The sequence below is a fragment of the Monodelphis domestica genome, chromosome 5 (assembly GCF_027887165.1).
Source record: "Monodelphis domestica isolate mMonDom1 chromosome 5, mMonDom1.pri, whole genome shotgun sequence".
In the NCBI taxonomy this organism is placed as follows: domain Eukaryota; kingdom Metazoa; phylum Chordata; class Mammalia; order Didelphimorphia; family Didelphidae; genus Monodelphis; species Monodelphis domestica.
This window is the reverse complement of record NC_077231.1, coordinates 239610700-239628078: the sequence shown is the minus strand read 5'-3', so window position 1 is coordinate 239628078 and position 17379 is coordinate 239610700. Positions and strand designations below refer to the sequence as shown.

At 35.7% G+C, this 17379-nt stretch overlaps 1 long non-coding RNA gene across 1 annotated transcript in view; it reads left to right on the top strand.

Moving 5' to 3' along the window:
* Window positions 1-13492, top strand: part of LOC130454623 (uncharacterized) — a 41345-nt gene extending 27853 nt beyond the window's left edge. Inside the window, exon 3 of the long non-coding RNA XR_008912374.1 lies at window positions 11878-13492. This is a non-coding gene — a long non-coding RNA (uncharacterized LOC130454623). The remainder of the gene's footprint in view (window positions 1-11877) is intronic.
* Window positions 13493-17379: the final 3887 nt, after the last annotated feature.

The following is a 17379-nucleotide window of genomic DNA, read 5'->3' as shown; positions in this document are numbered from 1 at the left end:
GAAACTAGAATCAGAGAATCCCATAATGTAACAATTAGAAGAAACATTAGAGATGATCTAGCATGACCCAAGTACCCTGACTCCAATTCTAGTTCCCTTAGAGTAAGAACACACACACACACACACACACACACACACACACACACACACACACACAAGCACACACAGAGCTTTGTCACTGCAGTATAAATGAGGAAACTAAACAACAGTATCATTCTGGGTTCTCTCTGTTTTTCTCTGATGCCCTCAGGCTGACTCAGAAAAGCAGAGAGGATGCTGTCTATCTTAGGGCATATAATAATAGCTGCTGAATACCCCCACAATTCAATAACCCTACTCTTCAGGACAGTAATAACCCCATTTAAACAGCCAATTATTATTCTTTTTATAGGTAAGTTCTTATACATAGGGAAAAAAATCACTAACCTTAGGGGGGGAAATACTTGGAATCTCAAAAGAAAAAAATCCATAATTTTCTTATTTTTAAAAAATAACTTGAAATCAGACATCTTTTGTCTCTGGTACATGCTTCTTCATGATAACCAGGACAGAGAGACCTGATGCCCCTTAAGTTTCAGTTCAGTCACTACAGAGAAGACACAGATTGTAACTATCACCAGAAAATTAGACTCCATACCACCCAGAAAGAAAAAAGAAAAGGAAATTGGAGAGGACGGGAAAAGAAAAGTCAATTTGGGAACCAAAATGTGTATTATGTTTTCAAAGGAATAGCAAGGGTTGAAAAACAACATTGCCATTATGGTAGAACACAATGCTGTGACCTTCTAGGCCAGCTTCAGACAGCTGCAGCTGCTGACTTTTTTATCAGACAAATCTATTCAGAGCACAGTTCTTGATTCAACCAGATGCTGAAGTTCATTATTTGTGGCAGGCCTAAAATTATTTGGGGTCCATACAAACAGAATATTTTCTCACTTCCAAAACAAACACAATTCTTTGAAAATTATTTTAGTCGCCTCCATTTCACACACTGAGGAGACAGAAGGTACACATATTCTTTGGAAGACAGAATGGTTTCTGGTTTGTTTGTGTTTTCTTGGCACTCCACAGATCACTGAGATTTATTTAGACCTCTAACGACTAGGAGATGATAGTGTGCTGATAATGTCAAATCACTATGGTAATTATAAAATGTTAGCTGAAAGGGAACTTATTAAAAGATCACTGAAGTTAAAATCAGATGGGTATTTAGATACATGCTTGTCCAGCTCCCTTATTTTACAGATCAGGGAACTGAAGCTCGGAGAGTTTAAGTGACATCCAAGTTCATAACATTATTAAAGTAGCAGAACTGGAATTAGAAAGCAGGTACTCTGACTCCAAATCCATAGTAATTTTCCTTGAAATGCCATTTATTTGGTTTTGATGACAATGTTCTGAGACAAGGGACTTGAATAACTATAGATTTGACTGAGACTAAAGAAAAACCAGGACCTATGAAGTTAAACAAACCAGCAAACAGGAACCTGAATGAGGAGCATTAAACAACACAAAAACAACTCTGTACAAATAAGCTATAAGAAGGCTAAATTTGAGACACTCAACAGAGGTAGAGCATTAGCATTAAGGGAGATTGGGAAATGTGTTTTTATAGAAGGTGAAGTTTTGAATGGTACTTGAAAGAAGCCAGGAGATGGAAATGAAAAGGGAGAGAATTTCAGACAGGTGGGAACATTAGTAAAAGGTCAAGAAATGGAGATTCTTGTGGGAGGAACAAGCAGGAACAAGACCAGTGATATTAGATTACAGAGTATGGAGAGTAAGATATAAAAAGACTGGAAAGGTATAATGGGGTAGGTTTATGAAGGCTTTGAGCACCAAAAAAGAGGATTTTATTTTTGATTCTGGAGGTGACAGGAAGCAACTGGAGTTTACTGAAAATGTGTGTATTTGTGTGAATGTGCAAGTATATGTGTGTAGGATATGGTCAGACCTGCAAAAAGGGGAATATGTGAAGTAAAATCTGGAAGGACTCGAGGCATGGAGACCAACCTGCAGATTATTGTAATGGTATGGCATGATGTATTGAGGAACTGCAGCAGAGTGATGACCATGTTAGAGGAGAGATGGGGGCATATAGGAATAGGTAGAATTGACCACAGATTGGCAACGATGGGGATAGAGGAGGGAGGTGAAAGAGAGTAAGAGGTTCAGGATGACACCTTCATTGCAAGTCTGGGTGACTTCAAGGGTGGTGGTGTCCATGACAGTAATAGGGCATTAGGGGAAGAAGGGAGGGTTTTGGAAGAAAGATAATGAGCTTACTTTTGTACAAGCTGAGTTTAAGAAGCCAATGGGACATCCAACTTAATATAATAAGCAGATGCAAGTTAGAAGCTCAATGTTTAGCATATAGTAGGATTGTATTATCCCTCCTGGATCACTGCTTCATCCTGGTGGAGGGGCATGCATAGCTCAATAAAACTATGAGCTATGCCATGCAAGATTATGCAAGATGGAAAGGTCATGGGGGAGAGTTCATGCAAAAGGTGATCTACTGGAGAAGGAAATCACAAGCCACTCCAATACATTTGTCAAGAAAACCCCAAGGAAATTAATACATTGTTGGTGGAGTTGTGAATCGATCTGACCATTCTGGAAGGCAATTTGGAATTAAGCTCAAAGGGTGTTAAAAGACTGCTTGCCCTTTGATCCAGCCAAAGCACTGCTGGGTTTGTATCCCAAAGAGATAATAAGGAAAAAAAGACTTGTACAAAATATTTATAGCTGAGCTCTTTGTGGTGACAAAAAATTGAAAAATGAGAGGATTCCCCCTTGATTGGGGAATGACTGAACAAACTGTGGTATATGTTGGTGATGGAATACTATTATGTTCAAAGGAATAATAAACTGGAGGAATTCCATGAGAATTGGAATGACCTCTAGGAATTGATGCAGAGTGAGAGGAGCAGAACCAGGAGAACATTGTACACAGAGACTGATACACTGTGGTACAATTGAATGTAATGGACTTTTCCACCAGCAACAATGCGATGATCCAGGACAATTCTGAGAGACTTATGAGAAAGAACGCTATCCACATCCAGAGAAAGAGCTGTGAGAGTAGGAACATAGAAGAAAAACAATTGCTTGATCATGTGGGTTGATGGGGATATGATTGGAGATATAGACTCTAAACAATCACCCTCATGCAATTATTATCAATAATATGGAAATGGATCTTGTTCAATGACACATGTAAAACCCAGTGGAATTACATGTTGGCTATGGGAGGGGGTTAATGGAGGGAAGGGAAAGAACATGAATCTTGTAACCATAGAAAAATATTCAAAATTAATTAATTAAATAAAATTAAATATTTGAAAAAAAAAAAAGAAAACCCCAAGGACAGACCTATGGGGTCATGAAGAACTGGATACAACCAAACAAAAACAATATGGATTTTAATAAAATCTCGTTGGACTAAGTATGCAAACAGATGAAATCATAGAAAATTAAAGTATTGAAATTTTGGATTGCCCATATTCCAAAGGCTAGAGAAGTTTCTGGAAGATGTTCTTTAAAGATATTATTGTACTATTAAGGAGTTCCATTCTTCCAGATCTTTGATAGTTGTATGACCTAGGGGATTAATAACTGTTAATACTTAGGTGGTAGCAAGTGGAGAAGTAAGATTAATATTGTCTTTGGCATCTAAGTGAGTGCCCACTCTCACTCCCACCTCAAAGGCTTCTATGTGATTATTTGGGTCATTTTCATCTTAGACATTTAAGACCCTAGAGGACAAAGAACATATTTTTCACTTATCCTATGAAGTTTTAGGTTACAAAAGTGCTCATTTAGTTTAGATGGTGTCAGAACAGAGCAAGTTGGATAAGCTTTGTTGCTAGCTTTATAAAGATGCAAAGAAGAAAAAGTTATTTTCTGAATTCTCCCATTTTTCCTGAGTCTTCCCTTCTCTTAGCATCTTCACCCATTCTGACATCTCTCTCCTTAAGGAATCCAATGCTTTCCTGCTGCTCAAGTTCTTCACTGCAGCTCCATGCTCTGATTGCCTGCTTAATCTTTGATCACCTTAATCTTTGATCTTTCCCTTTACTTTTCCTTTTTAAAACTTGTGTTACTAATATCTTATTAGCTTTGCTATGAGGCCATTAAAAATCTGATAAAATAAAACATGCTAATGCATCTCATGTGTCAGTATTGATATTTTAGTGAGCTACTCTTCCCTTCCAGGTAATGAGTTTTTAGTTTTTTAAACTGTTCCTTCTGTTTTAGAATCAATACAAAATATTGGTCTAAGGCAGAAGAGAAATAAGGGCTGGGCAATTGGGGTTAAGTGACTTCTCCAGGGTCATATAATTAGAAAGTATATCAGGTAAAATTTGAACCCAAATCCTTCCAACTCCAGAACTGGCTCTCTTTTCACTGAGCCACCTATCTACCTGGGTAGTGAGGTTTTAAGAGGAAATTTTCAATAAACTTCATGCTATGACCTATGGATTCAATTTTAGGTTAAGATTTCAGATATGGCAGACCAATGTGGTTCAAGAGTGTGAGGAGGGTTTGTAGTAATCCCCAGTTCACACCACACAGTTCAGGAATGGTCTTGAGGATGGCAATAAACATGCCATCACATAGTTAAATATAACAGACTTAGAAGTGGTGCAGCTGTTCATTTATGCTTTGAGAACTCCCAGCTGCCTTCAATAGAGAATTATCTCCTGAAGTGTGAGAGATTTAGGAGATTCTCTTGATGCCAGTAATCAGGGGAAGGAGAAGCCAGTCCCTGGGATTTGTGACAGAAAGTTTTGAGAGTGAGGGTTGAGTGTCTGGAGGACCATGATGATTGTATTTGGTTTGAATCATCAAGGTTATAGAGAATAAGACAACTTTGTGGAAGCCTAGAGAATGTTAGTTGTGAGTCCATGTATGCCAGTTCTCAAGGAGGCTGTGTTTTGATGCATATACCTAGAAAACTTGAGGTGCATTTTGGGATTTTAGCTTCATCTCCCAACAGTGGATGGATACATAAACTGTGAGGGTACTAGAGCTCACTGGACACCAGCACTTTCTGAGATGGAGGAAGCTCGATGAGAAGGGGATGAGGCTAACACTTTCTAAGGCTGGCACTTTGAGATTTGAGGTGGAATGTGAGAGCTAAATATGTGTGCCAACTTCCAAAGAATAGCACATTTTAAGGGATTGAGATGATGAAGATGGAGCAGAGGAAACAGTTTGGGGCTCCTAGTCATCTGCACAGGAAAAGAGAGGAAGAGAAATCAGGGAGTAGAATCTGAGAGTGGATATAGGACTTGGGGGGGGGGTGAATGAGTTTGAAAGTGTGTGTGAGTAACTCCATGTTAACATTTAGCATATACTTTCAGCTATAAACTGAAAATAGAAGCACTCTGAGAGACCTGTCTCTGCCTCCAGCTGCAAAACAGCTGTGATGCTGGAAGATGACCAGTCCTCTGAGCCTCCAACCTCCCAGGGGAAGGAAGAACCTGGTAATCCCTGGCCTTAGAGGAACTCATCCTGCTGGAATATGCTGAGTGAAAGAGAAACATGTCACTAGTAACATAATCAAAATATAACAGGACATGGTTGACCTCTCTGCAAAACTGATGCAAACTAGTTACAACTTTCACAGAAACAGCAATGGCATGACAACAAAAACACTACCAGGGGACTCTTTCTTCTCCCTTCCAGGTTTAGATCCTGGGAGACTTGTAGTCATTGAATAGATTCCAAACAAATTTAAACTTGGAAATAACTGTTCCCAGCAGTCCAACAGCTGCTAGGGTGGGGTGAAAATCACAGGGAGAAGGGGGAGCTGGAAAGTACATCAAAAAATGATGGCAAAAATAAGTGATTTATTAAGTGTCTAAAGACAGAGTAGCTATATGAGGGGGAGTTCTGGTGAGACCTAACGTTCTAGGGTCACAGAGAACACCCCAGTATCTTGGCTGTTCTCTCTCAAGAAGTGCTGCTAATTATGGGTTAGGAAGGTCTGAGGATATGGATAACACAGGACAAACTGGTGGTCCCTGCTTCCAGAAGAACTAATGTGTGAAAATATGCAAAATTTCAAATAACTGAGGAGTTGATAATTTGTATTTTGAAAGCATCCATAGCATGTTCCCTTTGGGTTGTTTGCCACATATCCCTGAGTATTTTAGGAAGAACACACAAGATCTTAGGATTATAGACAAAGTTAAAAGAGATCCCAGAGAACATCTTTCCCAGTCCCCTTATTTTACAGATGAAGAAACTGAGGCCCAGAGTATTGAATGAATTGCCCAAATCCATATGGGTATTAAGTAACAGAGCATGGAATCAAACTCCAGTTCCGTTCAACTGGGATAATTGAGATATGTGGTATTAAACTAGGTCTGACTTTCATTATTGCTTGTCTTGCCCATATTGGTTCATTCTGTGTAAGGGGTAAGGCAGCACAAGTCACAGAACTTGAGATATTCTAATGACCTCCTCCCATATCCCAATGACAATCATCAGGGAAGGGACTCATAGCCAAACATGGTAGTCATCCCCATACTCTGCTGATTTCTTCCTTCACAGACATTCCACCACCAACTCAAACTTCATGTTAGTTAGGTGCTAAATAATAAAATCTCTGCTCATCCTCTTTCACATACTCCCAGCTTCCCAGTGATAGCTCTGAATATGCTTGCCAAATGCCAAAACATTCACTACTCCACTCATTAGGTGCTTTCATCATGGGCAAAACCATGGGAAGAAAACCCTTTTCTCCATATTGTAAGTGCCAGAACCTGTCTGCCTCTCTTCCTTTGAGTCTCACAATCTCAATCTTTGTACACTTTAAAAATAGCTTTTATTGTTTCTAAGGTCAACTTTAACTGGCTCATGATTTTCAAGAGGACATTTGTATATTTTGGGGAAACAAGATATGTTCATATCAGGAAAATGTCTGGAGCACATGCCAGGAAATGGCTTTGTGTGTATTGTGGCAAAAAATCTGTTGACTGCTTATATGGATATTGTAGAAGTTAATGAGCTGATGCTAGGGGCTTCAATATCCCCCAAGGAAGCAGAATTGATTAATATAGCTGATGCAAAGACTATTAATGCTAAAACAAGACTAAGAAATATCTCACTCAACATGGGTTGGTGCTTAACAAGTTCAGTTTGCTTTCAAAAGATCATATTAATTTATATCCCTCTATAATGAAGCCTTAACATTTCTTTCCAACTTGATCTACTATTTCCCTGACCTATAGTGCAGACTGATTCATTTACTGGTTTACTTATTTCTCCTTGAACATACCAAATCTACCTATCTTTGATCACACAGTTATCCTCCACATTTGCATGTCCACCTGAAGTCTATTCTCCTCATATATTTGAATTCTATTCATCTTTCAAGGCTTAGTTAATTATTACTGAAAAAGGAGGGAGTGAGGGAGTAAAGGAGGGTTGGGGGGAGAGAGGGGGGGGAGGGGGAGAGAGAGAGAGAGAGACAGAGAGAGAGAGAGAGAGAGAGAGAGAGAGAGAGAGAGAGAGAGAGAGAGAGAGAGAGAGAGAGAGAGAGAGAGAGAGAGAGATCCAAGCTTTTCCTTAGTGCCTTTCCTGATAGCTTGGCTGTAAGTAGTCTTTTCTTCCTATATATAATTGATAACATTCATTTAATACTTAAATACTTCACTGTCAAGGATTCTGTGACATAGTTAGAAAAGTCATCTCAGAACCATGAACATATGGTTTCAAATTCCACCTTTATCTCATGCTGGCTATAGTATCCAAGGAAAGTAACTTAATATCACATGCCGAAGGCAATTCTATAAATTTAGAAGGTGTTAACTCACACTGATGGAGGTAGTGTTCTCTACCAGAAATTCCCTATATCTCTTAAATCAGACGTCTGATACCTGTCACTAGCATTCTTTTTTTGTCAGTCACTTTTATTGTCACTCCTGACTAATTTTATAAGAAAGAAAAGAGCATACTTCTTTTGATTTTTCACATGGCCTTCAACAATATTTGTGAATCAATTGGTTTGCTGAACTCTTTAGTTCAAAAAGATTTTATGATTTTGCAAAATTTTTACTTTTTTTGTTTAAAACTAGAAAAATGGGCAGCCTGGAGAAAGGTATTTTCTAACTTTTCTTCCTACTCAAATAAGAGAGCTTGGGTTGTATGAATGGGTTCCATGCTGTGGAAGTTATTAGTCTTGAACAAAGCCTGAGAACTTTTTTTTTTCCTTTGGAGGAAGAGGGAGGGGGGTGAGGAAGGAGAGAGGCCCAGTTAACATTGTGTATTTTAAGTAGGTCAAAGAGAAGAGAATCTTAGATTGGATAGAAACCTTAGAGAACATTCAGTTCTTCTCACCACGTAGAAATACTTTCTATAACATCTTTGACATTTCCAGCTCTTGGTTGCATGCTTCAAATGAGAGGAGTTCCTAGTCACTGGCAGCATCTTATCCCATTCTTAGTGAACCCAATTTATTAGAACAAATTTCCTAATGGTGAATTGGAATCTGTCTTCCTCTCTCTTTTTAAAATCATTAGTCTTTGTTCTACCCCTTGAAGCTGTAAAGAAGCCCAGTCCCTCTTCAATATGATATAATTTCACATATTTGAAAATAGCTATTATAAACACAGTCTCCTTTTCCCACTCTTAGCTTGTCCCCTTTTCTCTATCTACCCCCATTTCCCACTTCTATCTTCTTCTAATTGGAAGAGGAAGTGCTTGATGTGTGGAGTTGGAAAGAGAAAAATAATTATTATGTGAAGAATGTGAAAGCTTGATGTGAACTGATGCTACAAAAACAAAAATTTTTCTTTTGTTATGTTGAAGAAGGGAATGATCAAAGAAGGCATCAGAAGCAAAATATAGTGAAAGACCCACTAGTTCCAGAATCAGAAGACTTGACCTCAAATCCTAATTCCGTCATCCTCTCCAAAATCATGAACAATCTACTTTTTCTCTCTGGCCTTCAGATTTTTTTTTTATCTGTAAAATAAGGCAGTAGGACTAGATGGGCTTTGAGGCCCCTCCAGTTCTAAGTCTAGGATCCTATGATCTGCTGCAACTATATGGAAAGATGACCATGTGGAAGAAGTAGAACAACTCAATTCAATGAGAAATGTTAGTAAAACATTTAGTTACCTTCAATCATTTCTAGCTATCTGGTCTGGGACTACTGAATAAACTATATTATAAATTATAGAAGAAAAGAACCAAGAGGATACAATTGCTGAACCAATTTTGTGATATTTTAGGAATGTTTGCAAATGAGACGTATCTTATAATTAAAGAAAAAGAAACATTTTCTTAATGTTCAAAAAAAGAGAAGGTGAAGATTACATGACATTTTCTAAACCAAGATATCACATTTTTGTGTCACATGCACTCTTGGGCCTATGATGACTCCTGTACCAGAACAACCCATACCAGTTTGTGAATTGCCTACTTCTGGATTCTGATTTTGGCATCATTTACCTGTTCTTCAAATCTGAGGTCATTCTCAGACAGAGAAACTCATGATGGTTAAAGATGGTTTTGATTTTTTCCATTATTACCAGAGAATTATAACTTAATTAACCATATAACTTCTCCCTTCATTTTTTTGCGAAGATACACAATAGTCTAGTCTATTAGATATAATTAAGGTTTCTCTCATCACTTAAGAAATAGAATACTTCTCCACTTTGAATATATACAAGTATAAATGTATCATTTGAAAACAAGTCATTAAAATGCCAGGAAAGAAACTCCGTCTATATCAATTTTTATATATTCTAGCTGAAGGGAGTCTCTTCAATGGGGAGAATTCTTTATTCTTGTAAGTGCTAATAAGAGTAGTGGCTTCTTTCTCAGACCTCCCATTTCAATATGCTACCTTTCTAATTGTGGTAACAAAAAGTCAACATGAAGGACACTCTTTACTGAAGTAGAACAGGATTCTGAATTTAAAAAGTATATTTTTATCAATGATTTAAATGCAAATAGAAATGGCATGGTTATTAAATTTAGATTGGGGAACCCTAAAGACTTCAACAGAGAAAACCTTGATCTAAAGTTAAAATATTCTCTACTTGAAATAAAAAAAAGAACTGTGGGAGAAATGTGGCTATAATGTAGTTTATGTGAAAAGTCCTATGATTTAGGTTCAGAATTTTTCAAAGAAAATACAAGTTTCTAAGAGTTTTAATGAACTCTGCTATGTTCTACATTAGCCAAATAAAGCTAATGCAGTCTTGGACTATATCAATAGAAATATACAGGCATAGCTGCATACAAGAGCCTTAGTCCTGTTGTCCCTTGCCTTAGCTATGGATGTATTTGGACTACTGGGTTGGGTATGGGCTCTACCTTTTAGGAATGACATTGACCTTGGTAGATGGTATGATGCAATGAAAAGAACAATGATTCTACTTTGGCCATAATTAGGATTTGAGGTCAAGTCTTCTGATTCTGGAACAATTACCACTAGTAACAACCTTTTGACATTCAATTTCCTTATCTGGATTTGGACAATGATATCTGAGGTCCCTTCCAATTCTGTAGTAATAAGAAATCAATAACAATAACAATAACAATAGAGGACATATAGATGTGGGTGACCAGGAAGGTGATGGATTTAAAAAAAAACATGACACAAAAAGGAAGGCAAATGAACTATAAATGGGCATCTAAGTGGCATGGTATATTGGAGGATTGAGCCTAGAGTCTGAAAGACTGAATTTCAAATCCACTCTCAGATACCAACTTACAAGTCTTTTAACCTAGGCAATTCACTTAATTTTGGTCTGTCTGTTTCCTCATCTGTAAAATGGCTATAATAAAAGCACCTATCTCTCAGGGTTGCAATGAAGTTTAAATGAGATACTATTTGCAAAGAACTCTTTGCAAATATTAAAATATGGTTTAAATGTTTATTACTATCAGCATCATTATTATATTTAGTCTGGTAGCAACTAAGTGTTACAGTGGATAGAACACTAGACTTCCTAACTGTGTACCCTATAAGAAAGGAAGAAGAGAAATAGGTTTCAAACAGGTGAAAGAGAGATTTCGCAAAGAGAGAGAAATATGTTGATCCTTGATGGGATGGTGTTGATAATGTTGAGATACAAAGGTTGCATTGGTTCCTTGGTATTCCAAAGTGAAGGAGGCCGGTGAACCTGCTTCACAACCGCTGGACAAACCACTTCATCTGTTTGCCTGTTTCCTCAATTGCAAAATATATATATATATATATATATATATATATATATATACATACATATATATATATATATATGTATTTGTGAGATAATTTTGTGAGATAATATCTCACAATGTTGTTTTGAGGATTAAATAATATATTAAAGTACTTAGTACAGCATGTGGCACATAGTAGGCACCATATAAAGGTTCATTCCTTCCATTCTCTTCCTCCTTCTCTCTAGTGAAGGGAAGTGGGAACTAGTGAGTGATTTTCAAATACTTGAAGGGTTGTAACATTAAATAGGGCATTTGATTCGTTTTTCTTTACTCTGGAGGAGACAATAGGACCACTAGAGGGATTTTAATAGGAGAAAAAGTTTGGTTGGATATAAGGGAAACAAATATGAGCCTTTCTTAAAGAAAAAGGTTATGATAATTAAAAGAATCTTAAAATTTCTTAAAGGCATTCTAGAATCTTTCTCCACTTACATTTTGGGCTCATTTCATTTTTCCACTTACAGTTTCTCTTCCTGATTTTATGAAATATTTATATATGCTATGTATATATAATAAAGGATATGCATACACAATCTTTCTAATGGCATATTCAAGTCTGGACAATGAACACTTTTTATATACTTGTTTTTTCTTCTTTGGATGGTTGACTTCGATGGTTAAGCTAAACTCTTTTTTTAATAGTTATAGATCTCATCAAGGAGGTTCTGCAAAGTTCCATCATTTACTACAACCAGAACACTGTTAATCTGCAAACTTGTTACCTGACACATCTCAAATGAACGTTCCTCATTTTAATACCAACATTTCCTAGGTGAGAGGCAATATGGTATTGTATTGAAAGAATTAACCTTTGGGTCTGAAAAACCTGTCCTTAATATATGACAATTTTATGTTTCTGGGCAAGTCAATCTGCCAGTGCCCAGAGCAACTCTAAAGAATATAAGCTATAGAAAAAAATGTTGATGTGCATTTTATAGGGAGAATTCCTCCCTATGGATTACCTGAACTGATGAAATTAGAGGTTGGGTCAAAACAAATAATTCTCCCAGTGTTTGGCAGCAAATTAGGGAAGACTACAATTTCCAAAGTACTGACAATGTTTATCACTTCCAGAATAATTGAGATGGCTCTACGTGTCTGTCTATATTGTACAAAGGGAATAGGAAGAACTGAAGAAGTAGAATACCCTTATTAATAATCCATGTATTCTACTGCAGTTTTAAGAATGTTAAGAGAAAGTAAGGTAGGTCCTCAGCATTTGATTGGAAACCCTGTGGTAAACTCATGGGAAGACATGTACAAGACTCATAGAAAATGGGTAGGCATGGATAGTTTTGTCTTCTACTTTGTTGGAAGGAATATCCAAAATATGAGATAAATCTGAATATTTGAGTTTAAAGAAAAGAACTATCTTACAGCTTTAGCTTGTCCCCAAATGGAAAGAACAGGTGAAATCTTTGGTACTTGAAAATTTTAAGCAGAAACTTTATGACTATTTGTAAGACATTCTAGAAATGGGATTAATACTTGGAGAATAGTCAAAGGAGAAGATCTCTGAAGTCTCTTCCATTTTTATATTTCTGTGATCCATTCTGCATGGTTTTCTAAAGGACTATATTCCATGCTTCCTGGCCTTATCAACATTAACATAGATATGTGACTTCAAGTGAGTCAGTTAACTAATTTATGCTTCTATTAGTCCTCACCTCTAAAATGAGAGAGTTTGACAAAGATAACTTCTGAGATTTCTTCGAGTTTTATAAGTGATAGAATGAAAGGCATATAATTGCATGAACTCAAGTTTTATCATCAGAAAAATAGGAATAACAATATTTATACCATATGCCTCTTAGGGTTGTTGTACGTAGGGGAAGCACTTTGTTGAAATATAAACATGTGAGGCATTAATAAGTCTTAAATGCTATAGAAATGTTTTTATACTAATGATGAAGATGACAATACCTATGCAGAGTGCTTTGAAAGCCTTAATGTGCTTTACATACTTTACTCATTGGATTCTCAAAATGACCCAGAATGTTATTAAATTATTATTTTCCCCATTTTTAGATGTAAAAATTGATCCTCATTCACCAATAGTGGTCAAATGACTTATTATTATTATATTATAACTAATAAGGGTTGGAGTTGGGATACAGAGTTATTGGTTTATTTTAAGTCTCAAACTTTCTCAATTATAACAGATTCTCTCTTTAATCTAATTAGTCACTCTAACCACAGAATTTAAGGCAAATTGAGATCACACAGCCCAATGCCTCTCTCTATCTCTGCCTCTGTCTCTGTCTCTCTTTCTCCTCTCCTCCTCCTTTCACATATATATGGTATATATATATATATATATATATATATATATATATATATATACATATTTGTACATGGAATCTAAAACACTAAGCCAAACACATCAACCAATAAATAAGCATTTACTTATTGCCTATTATGTATCCAGTACTGCATTAAGCACTGGGGACAAAAAAAGGGACAAAAGATTGTTCTTTTCCTCTAGGATCTCACATATACAAACACACACACAAATGCACATATACATACACAGGCAGAGCTCTCTGTTACTTGTTTTTGCTTTTTTTTTTTACATTGTCATGCCATTTCATTCTTAGTACTTACCATAATATCAGTTCTGCAATAGATTCCTATTTGCCTTGTTTCTTATGAATTCATGCTGTTAAACAAATAAAACTTCCTTTTAAAAAAGAAAGGAAGAAACTGTGCCACCTGGATATATTATCTCACCTCTAGTATGGGATGACTAACAAGCCTCCCTTCAGTGAATTTCTCATTGTGCAGGCTTCATCTCACAGTATCAAACAAATGCCTTATTTTGCCATAACAGGTGCTCTGAGTTTTCACCATCTGCCTATTTAAACCTCCCCTTTAAATTCTCAGAGAGTATATTCTAGGCTGAAAATTCTGCAATAGTACTATCTTTCACTTTCCTTATTAAGACTGTGGACTTTAGCTCTTCATAATTTTGTGTTTCCATCTGTAAAAAAGACTCTTATAAGAGAAAACACTTTCTATATCTGGTTAAACTTCTTTTTATGTTCTGTTTAAATATGTCTCACTAGTTACATTTTGGTATATCTTGACAGTAGCAAACATCTTTTATGAACATATATTCGAATGTCCAGCACAGAATCTAAATCAAAGAAGAATTCCTCATGGATAATGAGGTCCTCCACTAGCTCTTGCTTATTGAAGATATGCTAATTATATGAAGTCCAAAACTATTGCTGAATTTAGTAAGTAACATCCATATTCACTAAAGAGAATGGAATAGCTATCCATGCAAGAAAAACTAAGTGGATGGTCAGATTATGGTATGTGGTTGGGCAGAAAATTTATAGAATTGGTACATATATACTGGACAGTCACTGCCAATGGACAATAAATTGGGTCCAGAATAGAAAAGGAAGAGAGTAAGACCTTTTAATGACTCTAAGAAACTCCCTGAAATAAGGACCTATTATAAAAGGTCAATATACTTATGAAAATGCTGAACCACTTCAAGTTGAGGACTACTGTAATATCTCAAGAATTAAAGTTGAGACTCAATCAAAAAACACGTGTGAGTATATTGCTACATATCATTGTTGAAGAAGGAGAATGTAGGAGGGTAAAACATAAAGGATGCCCAAAGAGAGATATATCTGATCAGAAATAAATGTGGGTACATCATTTATAGAAAGTAAGGGATAAGTGATAAAGGCAATGCTAAAGGATCAAGAGGAAATATTATAGTATATTAGGTAGCAATTTTGTTGTAGCAAATTTATGGGAGAACACAGACAAAAGTTGCTCAATGTTAGGAGTCATGGATGAGTTGGAATCTGCACAGATACAGATATAATCTACATCAATAATACTATAGATCTAATACATCAATGCATCCTTCAGCAATATGGAATAAATATCTGACAATTTAAATTCATATTTGGAAATGAATATGATTTTTTAAAAATTAAAAACAACATCTTATCCTTTTTTGTGGTGATTACTGTGGAAATGTTTGAGTGCTTTAACTTTGTCAAAGTTAAGCTATTATCAAAAAGTAGGTCAGTTTATACTTGGCAGAAATGTAGTAGCTCAGAAGTTTCTTTTATTTGCATTAAAAAAATTAACAAAGTCTTTGTGGACCTTGGACATTTGGGTCTTGAAGCATAATCCAGGTCCTACTTCCTATTTTACCCAAAACAAAGATAAAGTGCTTTTGATAGAAATAGTTTCTGGGGCAATAGCTCCTTGTTCATATCCACACCTACCAAATAATGACTTGCATGGAGATAATAGAAAATTTTCACTGAAAGAAATAATGGAGATATGGTTCAGCTTAATTACCACAAAATAAGATCAGCAAGGTATCTAAAAGACCTTGTTGGAAGCTCTGAATGATCATTATCCCTTTCAAATATTACTTCAAAACTAGTAATGGTGACAATACTACAATATCTAACTTATTTGAAAGTAAAAGTTCTAATAATATGAATCATTCAGAACACATATATGAGCAAGAAAGTTCCTAGTAGGTGGCATAAAAAAAGATATTTCTGGGCTCTTGAAAGTTCTATAATCAAGGCCTTGAACTAAAGTTTTGCTTTGCTCTTCAGAGATCATTTATAAAAAGCTTATGGCTTTAACTCAAAATTCATTACAGGTTTGGTTATGTCTTTTTCCATTTCATAGCAGATCAAAAGCAGCAGAAGACATTAAAAAGTTAGGTTTAGAAAGTATTTCAAAAAGATCATCTTTCCTAACCTCCTCTTTATACCGATGAGGAAACTGTGAGATGAGAAGCAGAGGGATTTTTTAGAGGCAGAAACAATGACAATAGGTTATAAACTAGCTGAGAACTCACCCCAAAGAGACAGGATATTAAAACTATAAATAACAGATATATCTGTTTTACCACAAGTAAAATAATACATATTCATAATGATGACTCTGAAACATGATGAAAACGTTAATTTTGTTCTATATCTTTCATTGAAAATGGAGTATTTTATTTTGTTTTTTTAAACCCTTACCTTCCATCTTGGAATCAATACTATGTATTGGTTCCAAGCCAGAAGAGTGGTAAGGGCTAAGGCAAAGGGGGCCAAGTGACTTGCTCAGGGTCACACAGCTGGGAAGTGTCTGAGGCCATATTTGAACTCAGAACCTCCCATCTCTGGACCTGGTTCTCAATCCACTGAGCAACCCAGCTACCCAGCTACCCCCGAAAATGGAGTATTTTTATGAAATACATCAAAGAGTTAAAATTAACTTCTTTGATGCGAGAGAGCCAGTCCATCATGTGAAATACCTCATCAGATAGTGATGACATATCCATGAGTTGTAACTATATAAAAGTTTAAAGAATACCATAGTTTTAAGCAAAACAATCAAGAGATAGACTTTTAGTAAGAAAATGATTCAAATTTGGCATGACTCAAAGATGGTGTAGTCATTTGCAGACAAAATCAAAATACAATCAGGTGGAGAAGTAGTATGATGGCAAAAGAGGAAGTCTGGGTTTAGCTCCCAGCCCTACTGCTAACTAGGTGTGTAATGTTGGGCAAGCCCCTTAATCTTTCTGAGCCTAATTTCCTCAATTTATAAAATGGGATTTATAATTAAGGTAATACTTAATGTGCAATATTCTCCTTATTTAGGTGTTATGAAACTTGAATGAAATAATGTATGTTAAACATTTTGTAACTACAAAGCACCTTATAAGTCCAAGATAATTATCATTTCTTCTAAACAGATTTAAGTGTGGCTTCCAAATTAAAGGGAAAAAAATCTTACAATACAACCAATATGGATGGATGGTACTAAGCTATGTGGTTCCATTGAAAAATGCATCAAAGTTTCTTTAAATAATAATGTAAAAGTAAATCAATTTATCTATTGTGTAATATAATAATATAAATATAAAATAAATAATATAAAACCCTTAATACATTTAAAGAAAAGATAGAGACAAAGTAAAAGTTGCCTTTTTAAATTAAAGTTTTAATTTTTAATATGAAATTTTAATTTATTATTTGATTTTAATTTAAACATTACTGAGCTTGAAGGAAAAATTAAACTAGCAGTTGAAGTAAATATCCACAAATATCTTGACCTACTACAGACATGACAAATTGAGCATAAAAATATCATGGA